Here is a 14205-nt window from a genome sequence, read left to right as displayed (position 1 = left end):
TTCCTTGTCTTTCATTCAGTTGGAAGTATTGGAGCCAGTCTGTCAAATATATATGGATTTCAGAGTCCATTCCTCTTAATTTATTAATTTCCCCCTCTAATAACATTTTATATTTTGCCCAATTTCCCTTCATGTTTTTCTTAACACCAAAGGCTTCAATTGGTAAAATGCACCAATATATATTTTATCCATGGTTTATATAATGTTTGAGTTGTGTAGCTGCATCTTCTGGAAGGTGTTTGCAAGGGATTGAATCTTGGTGTAGAAATGGAGAAAGGACACTTGTTTTGAGGGGTTTGGGAATACCTGGCTACGAGTAACACAGGTGCATCCTCCTCAAATTTGGAGTGTGTGCAGTAACTGAAAAGTTCATTAAGGGCAGGGTGTGAACTGTGTGCTGTACCACCTGAAGGCATGTTTGGAACGGAATCCATTTTGGTGTAGGAAACGGCTGAGGCATACGTATTGCTGATGTATGTACAGAAACTATGGAGAAACCTGCAATTTTTCTATTTTAAAAGGAAAGATAGTAATATAGCAGCAGGTATGAAGAGGAACGTTTTAGCATATGGAGGAGGAAAGTGAGAGTAAAAGAAGGTGGGGGGAGCAGAAAACCACAGATGTCCTGCACATTCAAGTTGACAGTGTTGCTGCCGCCGTGGGAAATGTAGAGCTGTTTAAGTAATTGAAAAGTTCTTGAATCACAGGGTTTGAATTGTATGCCTGTAGCACTTGATGGCGTGTTTGCAAGGGAATCCATCTTGCTATAGGAAAGGGCTGAAGCGTTCATGTAGCTGATATCTGTACAGAAACTGTGGGAAATCCTTTAATTCTATTTACCTAGCATAGAGGAAGGGGGTGGGATTGTGGGGGGCTGCGGAAACCACCCCTCTGCAAATGGCCACGTGGACCAGCAGGGCAGGGAGGACGGGGTGAATGTGGCCCCATGGCATCCATGATGAAGCCAAGAACTCGGCCCGCCTTGTTCCAGGCCTCCACTAGCAGAAGGAGGAGGAGGAGGAGGAGGGGAAGGAAGGAAGGAAGGAAGGAAGGAAGGAAGGAAGGAAGGAAGGAGCGAGCCAGCTCTTTGCTGCTTTCCAAGCAGAGCACCCTTTCTGGCTGTTAGGATTCCCTCCTCTTTTTTGTTAATTAATCCCTGAATGCACCTCCCTAATGACTGCGCCAGATGTAGCACTGCCTTTCACTTCTCTCCTCTTGCAGAGAGAATGAAAAAGCCATATCAATGTGCTTGGAATTCTTCAAGTCCAGAATCTGGCTCTTGTGGCTCTTGTGCCAATGCCCTTTTTGAGATGCAGTTTCACTAGAATGGTCACTTCTAACCTGGTGCTTTTCATAAATAAGGGGAATACTGAAGAGTGAAATCAAAGCCTTTGAATAAGACACAAACACAGGTGAACAGCCACAGCCACACCAGAAACTTGAGTGAGTCCACAAAGTCATCCACTGGGAAGAGGCAGTTGAACTCCTAAACTGTGCTGTTGAAGGGGCCAAGCAGCATAAGGGTGTATCTTTGGACAAGCAACATCTTAATCTAAGTAACCCCTTAATGGCTAGCCAATCTAAGGGCTTTTCGAAAAGGGATTTGATCTTGGTGCAGAAAAGGAGTGATGAGTACATATAGCTTTGCTGCTTTCCAAGCAGAGCGCGCTCTCTGGCTGTTAGGACCCCCTCCTCTTTTTTGTTAATTAATCCCTAAATGAACCTTCCTAATGACTGTGCCTGATGAAGCCATGCCATTCACTTCTCTCCTCTTGAAGCATAAACTCTGCTGATGTATGTTAAGAAACTGCAGCAGAAATTGCAGTGTGTGTGTGTGTGTGTGTGTGTGTGTGTGTTTGGGTTTTTTAAAGAAACACCAGCTTAAGATTTATTATGCAAAAAGCCTTTAGGAAAAGTTTTTTTTAAAAAAACACACCAAAGGAAGTACAATTCATGGATGAAGAAATCAACCTTCATGCCAAAAAACTCTCTCTATTAGAGTTGAGCAACAAAAACCATGAGGCAAAACAGCCCTAAGACAACTCACTTTACATGTTCTTGAAAGTCCCCCTCACCCCAAAAAAATTATGTTAAAATATACATAAAAGCTGCATATATGCAAAGTTGTTTTTAGTTGTTGTTTCCCTTTTTTCTGAACAAATGACAGACTACTCCACATTTGTCACAAGCTCATTCAATGTTGGAAGTGTGCGATTTCAGTAAGAAATCTCCTGACCAGTAAACTAGCATGAAAAATCTGAGTGTTCAGAGCTTTAATAATAATCCGCCCAGTCTCACACACAAACCCCACAAAATTTCTTCTTGTGCAAAGTTTCTTCTTGTTTAATACAACAATACCATAGTTATTAAAAAGTGGGCTTGCTTTCACTGCCCCCCCTCCCTGTACTGCAAATTTTGTTTTCAGGCCATTGGAAGAGAATAACAGATTGAGGGCACAAAGTTGTTTCTGGAAGACCAGTCAAGGCATCAGCAACTGGCTGGCCAGACCCATGTTCTACAGTTTATCTGGAAGAGAATGGTGTAGTTCTCTCCATTACTGGATGCACAGGATTAAAACATCTAATCCTTTCCCCTGTTCAGGTCTTTATTTTTTCTCTCTCTCTTCTATCTCCTGCCTCACTGGAGAGAACCAAGTGCCAGGATCCCATACTTACAGTCTGTTTTAAGAGGTTAGTGGCAGAGATTCCTCTCCTCTTTTGAGCAAAGTTCAGATGCCCGCTCTGCAACTTTTAAAGAGAGTAGTGAAGTCCCAGCTGCAGGCGGATCTTGCCCCTTCTTCGCCTGTTCCTCTAGCACAATCTGCAGGTCAAAGTTGTAGTCGATAAGATGCTGCAAGATTTCCACTTGGCTGACTTTGGGGCCTTGCGGGATCCTCGGCACCTCCTTGCGCAGCTTGGAGTAGCAGTCATTCATGCTGTGAAGGAGGTTATTGGGCTCCTCCTGAGCCGGGCTCTGGTTTTCTTTTTTTGGCAATACTCGTCGTATTTTATGGAAGGCCTTTGCAGCAGGAGTCACTGGCCGAGGGGCTTCGTTCTGTTGCTTGTTCCCTAGGTGATGGTGAGGCTCTGATCAGAGAGGCAGCACACAGCCTGCTTCCTAGCAGCTCCTGACTGATCTGACGGGGCTGATTCCTTTCATGGCCATGAAGGAGGAGAAACCAGCAGGGATTTGCAGAAGGGCAAGATTTCCTTCCTTAAGGCGGGAGAATCAAGCTGCTGTGCATACAGTAAGCGTGCCCAAACTTGCAATGTTTATATTTTAAAAAGATGAATATTACAATCACAGTTGCAAACACTTTCTTTTTGCCCTTTTCTAAACATCTAATATTATAGTCACTTGATGAAACCAAGTTACCCCATGATTTCTTAGACCAAAAAAGCACTAGAAATCAACATTTGTAAGGGCAGTACAGAATTGATCAAGTGTGAAGCCTGGAGCACTTACAAGTGACGCACACAAAATGTAAGCCACAAAGAGCAACGTGAAGGTGTTTCCATGTGATGGCTACCTTTGTGCCGCAAGGTATAATGTGCATATTGGCTGGCATTCCAAACCATTCTTCTCCATGGCACGGCAAAGCCTGAGAAAGGCTTGCAGTATCACAAAGATTGGCTGGGCAGCCAAGGTAAAAAAACAACCACGACCAAGCCAGCTGCACCTCCTGTATGGCAGTTATGTATGCCAGCTCTCACGATCCCATTTCTCAGAAGCAGTCTTTACAGAATTCTGTCTTGTAGCTTTAAAAAATATAAATATGGATATTGTTCAAGGCAGCAGGTCTCTCATTAATATTTTAATGAAGGCTTCATTATTGTATATCCTTCATTATTTTAATGAATGTCAGGTGCTCAGACCACATGCTCTTGCCAGTCCAGGTTCTCCTTCAGCTCGTGGGCGTTTTCATGCTGTCCAGCCAGCATCTTCCGCTTCTTGTTTAGAGAGCTCTGTTCTTGGTTATCCACACCCTCACTGTCGCATGTCCCGCTCCACTACCTCTGGCGTGTGTCTTTTGCAGCTGATTGTGGCTGTCATTTGCATCCCCATAACAGCAACCCAATGGGGGATGTGGGCCCCCTCAATATTGAGGGGATTGAGCCCCCATGGCCAGTATTCAACCCAGAGGGTTGTGTTTTCCAATAATTATTGTAGCTTCCCCACCGCTATTTTCTCCACCAGTTTGCCCCAGATTTGGAGGGGGGAGGGTAATTTATTATATACATAATTTGCTTTCGGGCTGCACTTCAAATGTGCAAAAGCATACACTCTGATAGCACCAGAAAAAAACAATAAGGTTAACAGTTTTTACCTGAATTGTCACATTGTGTTAAACACAATGAGCTTCACAGAAAACAGAGCATGGAATCTAGAAGCATCCTCAGTTATATGCTAACACTTGATTGTAGTACTCTGACTCAACAAAATAAATAGAAATCCAACATAGTCATCACAATTAATTTACTAGTCTCTTCAAGACTGTATTTTCTTTCCAGTGTTTTGGTCTCCTGCTATATATGTAGAAATACACTTTACAAAACAAATTAGTTATACTGGGGGGAAATCGGGGGCTTATAAAAAATAAGATTTTCTACATAGCTTCCCCACCACTATCATCTCCACCAGTTTGCCCCAGATTTGGAAGGGGCAGTATTAACATTCCAATTTCTCCTCCATCTTTCTTCCTCTCCCCCCCCCCCTTTTGAGAAAAGGTCTGGGTCATCCGAAAAATTTACTTGCAAGACAGAAGTCACTGGCCTGTCCTTTTAGCTTCCGCTGTCCTTTGTGTTCTGAGGTGTGCATCCTCAGAAAAGGTTGAGTGCTTTAAGTGGGACAAAAGTTCTTTGATGGTAGGATGTGAATTGTGGAGGAGATTATACATTGAATGGTTTTGCGCCATAGGCTGTATTTAGAAGTGTTGATTATTGTTTTGGTGTTCCTGGTTATTCTGTTAGGGCTTCTGTCCACCCCCACCCCCCTCAATGTTTCTTTCACACGGCATTACCTGTTGTTCCATGGAACTGTGTTTTTTCCATGTTTTACAAAGGAAATGGGGCTGCTGCAGTTGGAAAGATGCCTTACTTGGTCATATGGCACAAATGGTTGAAGCCCCATGGTGTTAAAGGAGCACTCTGAATGTTCTGCCATTTGGGAGCAATCTGCAGAATGTTTTAGTTTTCTCTGTCCCTATGTGTTCTGAGGTGTTCATCCTCAGAAAAGGTTGAGCGTTTTAAGTGAGAAAAAAGTTCTATAATGGCAGGGTGTGAATTGTGGAGGAGATTATACATTTTAGATAGATATTTTCCTTTAGGCTGGGTTAGAGTTCCCTTTAGTTTTGATATTTCTCCAGCAAGCCCTATTTTCCTTGTCTTTCATTCAGTTGGAAGTATTGGAGCCAGCCTGTCAAATATATATGGATGTCAAAGTCCTTTCCTTTTAATTTATTAATTTCCCCCCCTAATAACATTTGATATGTTGCCCAATTTCCCTTCATGTTTTTCTTCCTAACGCCAAAGGTTTCGATGGGTGAAATGCACCAAGGGGTTGTAGGTTCCAGGAGATATTTATATTCTATCCATGGTTTATATAAGGTCTGAGTTGTGTGGCTGCACCTTCTGGTCAGGTGTTGGCAAGGGATTGAATCTGGGTGCAGAAAAACAGAAAGGACACTTGTGTTGAGGGGTTTAGGAATACCTGGCTGCGAATAACACAGGTGCATCCTCCGCAAATTTGGAGTGTGTGCAGTAACTGAAAAGTTCATTAAAGGCAGGGTGTGAACTGTGTGGCTGTACCACCTGAAGGCATGTTTGGAACGGAATACATATTGGTGTAGGAAAGGCTGAAGCATACATATTGCTGATGTATGTAAAGAAACTGTGGAGAAACCTACAATTTTTTATTTGAGAAGGAAAGATAGTACTTGAGCAGCCCCTATGAAGAGGAAAGCAGAAACTGTGGGAAATCCTGTAATTCTATTTACCTAGCATAGAGGAAGGGGGTTGTGGAAACCACCCCTCTTGCAAATTCCACCGATTATGAAGCCAGGAACTCGGCTTGCCTTGCTCCAGGTCTTATTAGCAGCAGAAGAAGGAGGAGGAGGAGGAGGAGGAGGAGGAAGGGACGGAGCAGCCAGTTTTTTGCTGCTTTCCAAGCAGAGCACCCTTTCTGGCTGTTAGGATCCCTTCCCTTTTTTTTTGTTAATTGATCCCTGAATGCACCTCCCTAATGACTGCGCCAGATGTAGAACTGCCTTTCACTTCTCTTCTCTTCTATTGCAGAGGGAATGAAAAATTCAATTTTTTTTTATTTCAAAACCATTTTTTTTACAAACATCAAATTCAAAATCTATATTCATTTTCTAACATAAGCCTATTACATAGATTACCCAAATTAAAATATATCTAAATAATCTAAGCTTCCATTTGTTCTATGTGAATACAACACAATTAACAAATTATATTATAAATGATATTATAGGTTCCGATATACCTCCACTCCCCTTCACCCATGTTTGATCCCAATATTTTACTTCTTCGATCTTGTTGTGTTGTTATAATTTAATAATTATTCAATTGATTCTATTATTTTCTTGCTTACGCCTGTATGTTTTACACATTCTCTATTAATATTTGAATTCCGGGACCATATTTTTTCATTTATTCCTTCACTCCATCCCACTCTCTAATTATTCTCTGATTTGAGTGGCCTCTAATAATTGCCGTCAATTTTCCTGTTTCTACAAACTCGCCGATTTTGTTTTGCCATTCTGATACCAATGGAATTTTCCCTCCCTTCAGTTTTTTTGCAATCAATATTCTGGCAGCTGTTGTTGTGTAAAGGAATAGATTTTTCTTGTCTTTGGGGATGTCATTAGATATTTGACAATTCAGGTAAAAACGGTTAACCTTATTGTTTTTTTCTGGTGCTGCTTTTGCACATTTGAAGTGCAGTCTGAAAGCAAAGTATGTATATAATAAATTACCCTCCCCTCTCCAAATCTGGGGAAAACTGGTGGAGACGATAGCGGTGGGGAAGCTACAAGAATTATTGTTGGGTTGTTGCTATGGGGAAGCAAATGACAGCCACAATCAGCTGTAAGAGACGCATGCCATAGGTAGCCGAGCGGGACATGTGACAGATGTGGAAGGACACATCTCGGTCACATCTCGGTCACATCCTCAGTTATATGCTAACGCTTGATTGTAGTACTCTGACTCAACAAAATAAATAGAAATCCAACATAATCATCACAATTAATTTACTAGTCTCTTCAAGACTGTATTTTCTTTCCACTGTTTTGGTCTCCTGCTATATATGTAAAAATACACTTTGGGTAATTAAATTTACAGAAAGCCAAAGCTGGGGGGAAATCGGGGGTTTATGAAAAATAAGATTTTCTACATAGCTTCCCCACCGCTATCGTCTCCACCAGTTTGCCCCAGATTTTTTTTTTTGGGGGGGGTAATTAACATTCCCATTTTTCCTCCATCTTTGCCTCACTGGCCAGTCCCATTTCCTTGGCACTGTGTGGTCAACTTTCTCAATGTGGCCTAGATGTCTTCATCTACATCAGTCGTATGTCCCACTCGGCTGCCTGTTCCCTGAGTCAAATTAATTGTTTGGTCCCATAGGCTGGCTTAAGATGTGGTTTAAAAAACTGAGGATTTTGCTATAGCTTGCTCTAGTTTGAGTTGCCAATCATTCTGGTTCCTTCCTGTTGGTTAAAAGTTGTTTATTTGTTTGGAAACCTGTTATGGTGAGAGGAATAAATATAATAAAGGAGGGATAAATCAATGTTGGTGTAGAAAAGCCCCCAAAACACTGCAAAACCCTGTAATATGTTCATGTAGATGTGTTCATCTACATCTGTTGTATGTCCCACTCGGCTACCTGCACTGTGAGCCAAATTAATTGTTTGGTCCCATAGGCTGGCTTAAGATGTGGTTTAAAAAAACAGGATTTTGCTCTAGTTTGCTCTAGTTTGAGTTGCCAATCATTTTGGTTCCTTCCTCTTCGTTAAAAGTTATTTATTTGTTTGGAAACCTGTTATGATGAGAGTTGTAGGGCAAGGAGGAGTAAATGGGGAGCGTAAAGAGCCTGGGAAGACAGACAACCACACGCACCTGGCATGTTCCAGCCAATGTTCTCAGTTGCAAACACCTTTTTCTTGTATGTTGTCTTGTCTCTGATCCAAGTGACAGCAGACGGCTGCATAGGAGCTGCTGCTGGATCACACTGGGTTGATGGCCTTTCTGGAATTGCACACTTTCCGGAGGTGGCCAGTGTTCCAAAAGTGGGCACTGGCAGTTCAGTGAAATACTTGCAGGCCACTTCCGAAGTGTCTTGACAGGAGTTCTTTAATTGCAGGGTTTGAGTTGTGTGGCTATACCACCTGATGGCGTGTTTGTGAGACAATCCTGGTATAGAAAGAGGGAGAAGCGTACATATAGCTGATGTACGTACAGAAACTGTGGGAAAACCTGCAATTTTATATTTTAAAAAGATCAATAGTACAATTGCAGTACCAAATATTTTCACTGACTGTAGCCAGTTGCAGCAGTTTCAGACCATTGAACAAGGCACCAACAGAGGTGAATTGGTCCTTTAGTCATCTGCAATCCCCCCCCCCAGCAGTATCAATTTTGATATACAAAAGTGCCAAAAACACTGAGAATATGTTAAGTTTGCAAAATCATAGAAAAAGCCTGGAATACAGAAAATCCATTCATATGCAGCTTGTACAGCCATACAGCTTCCAATAAGTTTGGCATGCCTACTTTCCATTTGCAGCATTGACCATTCGTTCCTTTATCATCTGCTCCAATTTAACTTCATCATCAGCAAACTTTCTGATTCCACAAGACAATTTCTCCACAGCCATTTGGTCCTCATTATGGAGACAACGGAATGTCTTCTCATTTGTACTAAGCTTTTCATTTTGTCAGAATGCATCTCTTGTAACTTCAATAATGGAAAGCATTCTGTGGTTACCAATCTTGTCGTACTCCTCTTCTTCCTCCTCCTCTTCATCTCAATATTCCAGCGGTTCTTCCTCTTCTCCCCCTTTTGAGAAAAGGTCTGGGTCATCCGAAAAATTTACCTGCAAGACAGAAGTCACTGGCTTGTTGTGTGGCCTGTCCTTTTAGCTTCCTCTATCCCTATGTGTTCTTTGATGGCAGGGTGTGAATTGTGGAGGAGATTATACATTTTAGATACATATTTTCCTTTAGGCTGGATTAGAGTTCCCTTTAGTTTTGATATTTCTCCAGCAAACCCTATTTTCCTTGTCTTTCATTCAGCTGGAAGTATTGGAGCCAGCCTGTCAAATAGATATGGATGTCAAAGTCCTTTCCTCTTAATTTATTAATCCCGCCCCCATAACATTTGATATGTTGCCCAATTTCCCTTCATGTTTTTCTTCCTAACGCCAATGGCTTCGATGGGTGAAATGCACCAAGTGGTTGTAGGTTCTAGGAGATATTTATATTTCATCCATGGATTATATAAGGTCTGAGTTGTGTGGCTGCATCTTCTGGTCTGGTGTTGGCAAGGGATTGAATCTGGGTGCAGAAAAGGAGAAGGGACTTGTGTTGAGGGGTTTGGGAATACCTGGCTGCAAATAACACAGGTGCATCCTCCGCAAATTTGGAGTGTGTGCAGTAACTTAAAAGTTCATTAAAGGCAGGGTGTGAACTGTGTGGCTGTACCACCTGAAGGCATGTTTGGAACGGAATACGTATTGGTGTAGGAAAGGGCTGAAGCATACATATTGCTGATGTATGTACAGAAACTGTGGAGAAACCTGCAATTTTTTATTTTCAAAGGAAAGATAGTACTTGAGCAGCAGCTATGAAGAGGAACGTTTTAGGATATGGGGGAGGAAAGTGGGAGCAAAAGAATGTGGGGAGAGGCAGAGAACCACAGACATCCAGCACATTCAAGTTGACAGTGTTGCAGACTATTTAGAAATACTGAGGGGGCTAAATCCCTGGGTGGCCAGGAGGTCTGCTCAGTGTGTCCTGCCTTGTACCTGCAGTCAGTGATTCCAACCAACTGATGCAAGAAGTCCTCAGCAGAGATTTTGATCTCCTGGGATCAGTAGATTCTGCAAATAGCAGGGGCATGAAGAATTTAATGGTTTTGTGCCATAGACTGTATTCAGATGTGGTGATTATTGCTTTGTTTTCCCTGATTATGCTGTTAGGGCAGCAGCTATGAAGAGGAAAGCAGAAACTGTGGGAAATCCTGTAATTCTATTTACCTAGCATAGAGGAAGGGGGTTGTGGAAACCACCCCTCTTGCAAATTCCACCGATTATGAAGCCAGGAACTCGGCTTGCCTTGCTCCAGGTCTTATTAGCAGCAGAGGAAGGAGGAGGAGGAGGAGGAGGAGGAGGAGGAGGAGGAGGAAGGGACGGAGCAGCCAGTTCTTTGCTGCTTTCCAAGCAGAGCACCCTTTCTGGCTGTTAGGATCCCTTCCCTTTTTTTTGTTAATTGATCCCTGAATGCACCTCCCTAATGACTGCGCCAGATGTAGAACTGCCTTTCACTTCTCTTCTCTTCTCTTGCAGAGAGAATGAAAAATCCAGTTTTTTTTATTTCAAAACCATTTTTTTTACAAACATCAAATTCAAAATCTATATTCATTTTCTAACATAAGCCTATTACATAGATTACCCAAATTAAAATATATCTAAATAATCTAAGCTTCCATTTGTTCTATGTGAATACAACACAATTAACAAATTATATTATAAATGATATTATAGGTTCCCATATAGCCCCACTCCCCTTCACCCATGTTTGATCCCAATATTTTACTTCTTCGATCTTGTTGTGTTGTTATAATTTAATAATTATTCAATTGATTCTATTATTTTCTTGCTTACGCCTGTATGTTTTACACATTCTGAAGTGGTTGTACAGAAACTGTGGAGAAACCTGCAATTTTTTATTTTCAAAGGAAAGATAGTACTTGAGCAGCAGCTATGAAGAGGAAAGTTTTAGGATATGGGGGAGGAAAGTGGGAGCAAAAGAATGTGGGGATAGGCAGAGAACCACAGAAGTCCAGCACATTCAAGTTGACAGTGTTGCAGACTATTTAGAAATACTGAGGGGGCTAAATCCCTGGGTGGCCAGGAGGTCTGCTCAGTGTGTCCTGCCTTGTACCTGCAGTCAGTGATTCCAACCAACTGAGGCAAGATTTTGATCTCCTGGGATCAGTAGATTCTGCAAATAGCAGGGGCATGAAGAATTTAATGGTTTTGTGCCATAGACTGTATTCAGATGTGGTGATTATTGCTTTCTTTTTCCTGATGATTCTGTTAGGGCTTACTTGCCTTACTTGGCATTCTGAATGTTCTGCCATTTGGGTGCAATCAAACTGCAGAATCAGAACTACACATCTGAACTTCCCATTCCTCTCCCTCATCCACGACTAGTGGGCCATTTCCCTTGCCAGTCCCACTTTTCTGTGAAGTTATATCTCTTGATGTGACCGAGATGTGTCCGTCCACATCTGTCACATGTCCCGCTCAGCTACCTAGCTTCCCCACCGCTATCGTCTCCACCAGTTTGCCCCAGATTTTTTTTTTTGGGGGGGGGGGTAATTAACATTCCCATTTTTCCTCCATCTTTGCCTCACTGGCCAGTCCCATTTCCTTGGCACTGTGTGGTCAACTTTCTCAATGTGGCCTAGATGTCTTCATCTACATCAGTCGTATGTCCCACTCGGCTGCCTGTTCCCTGAGTCAAATTAATTGTTTGGTCCCATAGGCTGGCTTAAGATGTGGTTTAAAAAACTGAGGATTTTGCTCTAGTTTGCTCTAGTTTGAGTTGCCAATCATTCTGGTTGCTTCCCCTTGGTTAAAAGTTGTTTATTTGTTTGGAAACCTGTTATGGTGAGAGGAATAAATATAATAAAGGAGGAATAAATCAATCTTGGTGTAGAAAAGGCCAGAAACTGTGCAAAACCCTGTAATTCTATATTAGAAAAATAGTACCATTGAAGTAGCAAATATTTCCACTGACTCTAAAACTTGGTTAACGACACATGGCCTGAGGGGTTGAGGTTTGCGCTTCATCCTGGGGTTTTTATTTAGACCTTTGCCACTGCATTTCTGAAGGAAAGGGGGGGGGGGAGAAGCAGGGGGATAAAGGGTTGTATATAAGAGTATTTGATATTTCTCCAGCAAACCCAAAACCAGCAGCAGAAGCAGGACGGGACGGAGCAGCCAGCTCTTTGCTGCTTTTCAGGCAGAGCACCCTTTCTGGTTGCTAGGATCCCTTCCTTTTTTTTTTTGTTTAATCCCTGAATGCACCTCCCTAATGACTGCGCCAGATGTAGCACTGCCATCCACTTCTCTCCTCTTGCAGAGAGAATGAAAAATCCATTTGTGGGACATCTTTTCAGGCTGGAGCCCTACCATGACCAACATTTTAAATTTGGCTTGGCACCCTGTGATTATACTGTTTTTTGGTATTTTGATGTTGCTTATATTAGTGTGTGTTTTATATGTTAAAGTTAAACATTTGTACGGGGAAAAGGTACAGGTTTTTTTCCTCAGAGAGGGAAAGCGAAACAGATTAGCTAAGCATGGAAGAGGTAACCGTGTTGGACCAAGGGGTGGAGTTTATGGGCAATCTATCCGGAAGACATTTGTATTTCGAGGAGTTAGTGGTCTGACATGGTTACCCTTCCTGCCTTCTCTTTCTTCTCCCTCTCGATCTCCTGAGCCATGTATCAGGAGATTTTTAATGCTGGATGTTTTTAGATATGCTCTAAGCCCCACAGAGTCCCTTGGGAAAGGCAGCCGAATGGGTGGGGTATAAAGATGATGATGATGGTTTATTTATTACATATAGCTGATGTGCATACGGAAACTGTGGAAGAACTTGCAATGTTTATATTTTAAAAAGATGATTACTACAATCACACTTTTTCTGTTTGCACTTTCTAAACGGCTAATATTATAGTCCCTTGATGAAACCAAGTTAGCCCATGATATCTCAGACCACAAAAGCAACATTTGTAAGGGCAGTACAGAAATGACCAAGTGTGAAGCCTGGAGCACTTACAAGTGACACACACAAAATGTAAGCCACAAAGAGCAACGTGAAGGTGTTTCTATGTGATGGCTACCTTTGTGCCACAAGGTAAAATGTGCATATTGGTTGGCATTCCAAACCATTTTTCTCCATGGCACGTCAAAGCCTGAGAAAGGCTTGCAGTATCACAAAGATGGCAGGGCAGCCAAGTTAAAAAAACAACAACCACTAAGTTAGCAGCACCCCCAGTGCAAAGTCTCTGAGGTTTATGAGGCTCTTGCTGATCCGCTGCCTAGGCTTTAAGTTGCACCTCACTGGGAAAGGCAGCCTATGTAGTTTTCTGCCTTGTTTCCCCTCCTAGACAAGATGGAAATCATGTGATTCAGCTTGAACTGGATGACAAAGTAGTGGAATTCCCTCTCCTTCTTCAGCTTGCGGAAATCGTCTGCCCTGTGGTTGGCAGCATAGTCTATGGACCTCAGGGATGTCAGTGAGCCCGTAGAGCTTGCCCAGGAGCACTGGGAAGACAGTGAAGAAAGTGACTGAGTGCTAGATGAAGTTGAAGTGGCCTCCCTAGAAATGGGAAATACTTCTTTAGATAGCAGCCTCTGACTGTAAAACTTAGTTAAGGGCACATGACTTGTGGGCTTGAGGTTTGCACTTCACCCTGGGGTTGTAGCTTGGAGATTTGCTGAGGGGTCAAGAGGTGAGGAATTTGAGTCTGGTCCTTCCACAGGTTGGGAAGAAGGAGGTGGGAGGCTGTCTCCAATCTGAGAACAGAACAAGTGAAGTTCAGGGATGCAAAAGTCGGAATGGGCATTGTGATTCTGCTCTCTTCTCCTTCCAGCAGTTTCCTGTAGGTGGCAATCTCAATATCAAGAGCCATCTTTACATTCAGCAGGTCTTGGTACTCATGCCGATGACGAGCCATTTCTTCCTTCATGTTTTGGATCACTTCCTAGAGTCGGGTAATGTTGTCTTGGTAGTTAGCAGCTTCAAGATTAAAGTTCTCCTCCATCTCTCGCATGTGACGTTCAAGGGATTTGTTAGTTCCTTTAAGTGCATCCACTTCACAGGTGAGACTCTGAATTTGCCTGCGGTACTCATTCGCTTCTTGTTTGGCCTGGTGCAGGGCATCATTGTT

General features: G+C 42.5%; 1 protein-coding gene across 22 annotated transcripts in view; it reads left to right on the top strand.

The window, feature by feature from the left end:
* LOC310836723 (putative G-protein coupled receptor 34) overlaps nt 1–14205 on the top strand; it is a 359394-nt gene that overhangs the window by 294663 nt on the left and 50526 nt on the right. The gene's annotated exons all lie outside the window — the stretch shown is intronic.

Source organism: Podarcis gaigeae (assembly GCF_964106915.1).
Source record: "Podarcis gaigeae genome assembly, chromosome: Z".
Lineage (NCBI taxonomy): Eukaryota > Metazoa > Chordata > Lepidosauria > Squamata > Lacertidae > Podarcis > Podarcis gaigeae.
This window is presented reverse-complemented; position numbering and strand designations above follow the sequence as displayed.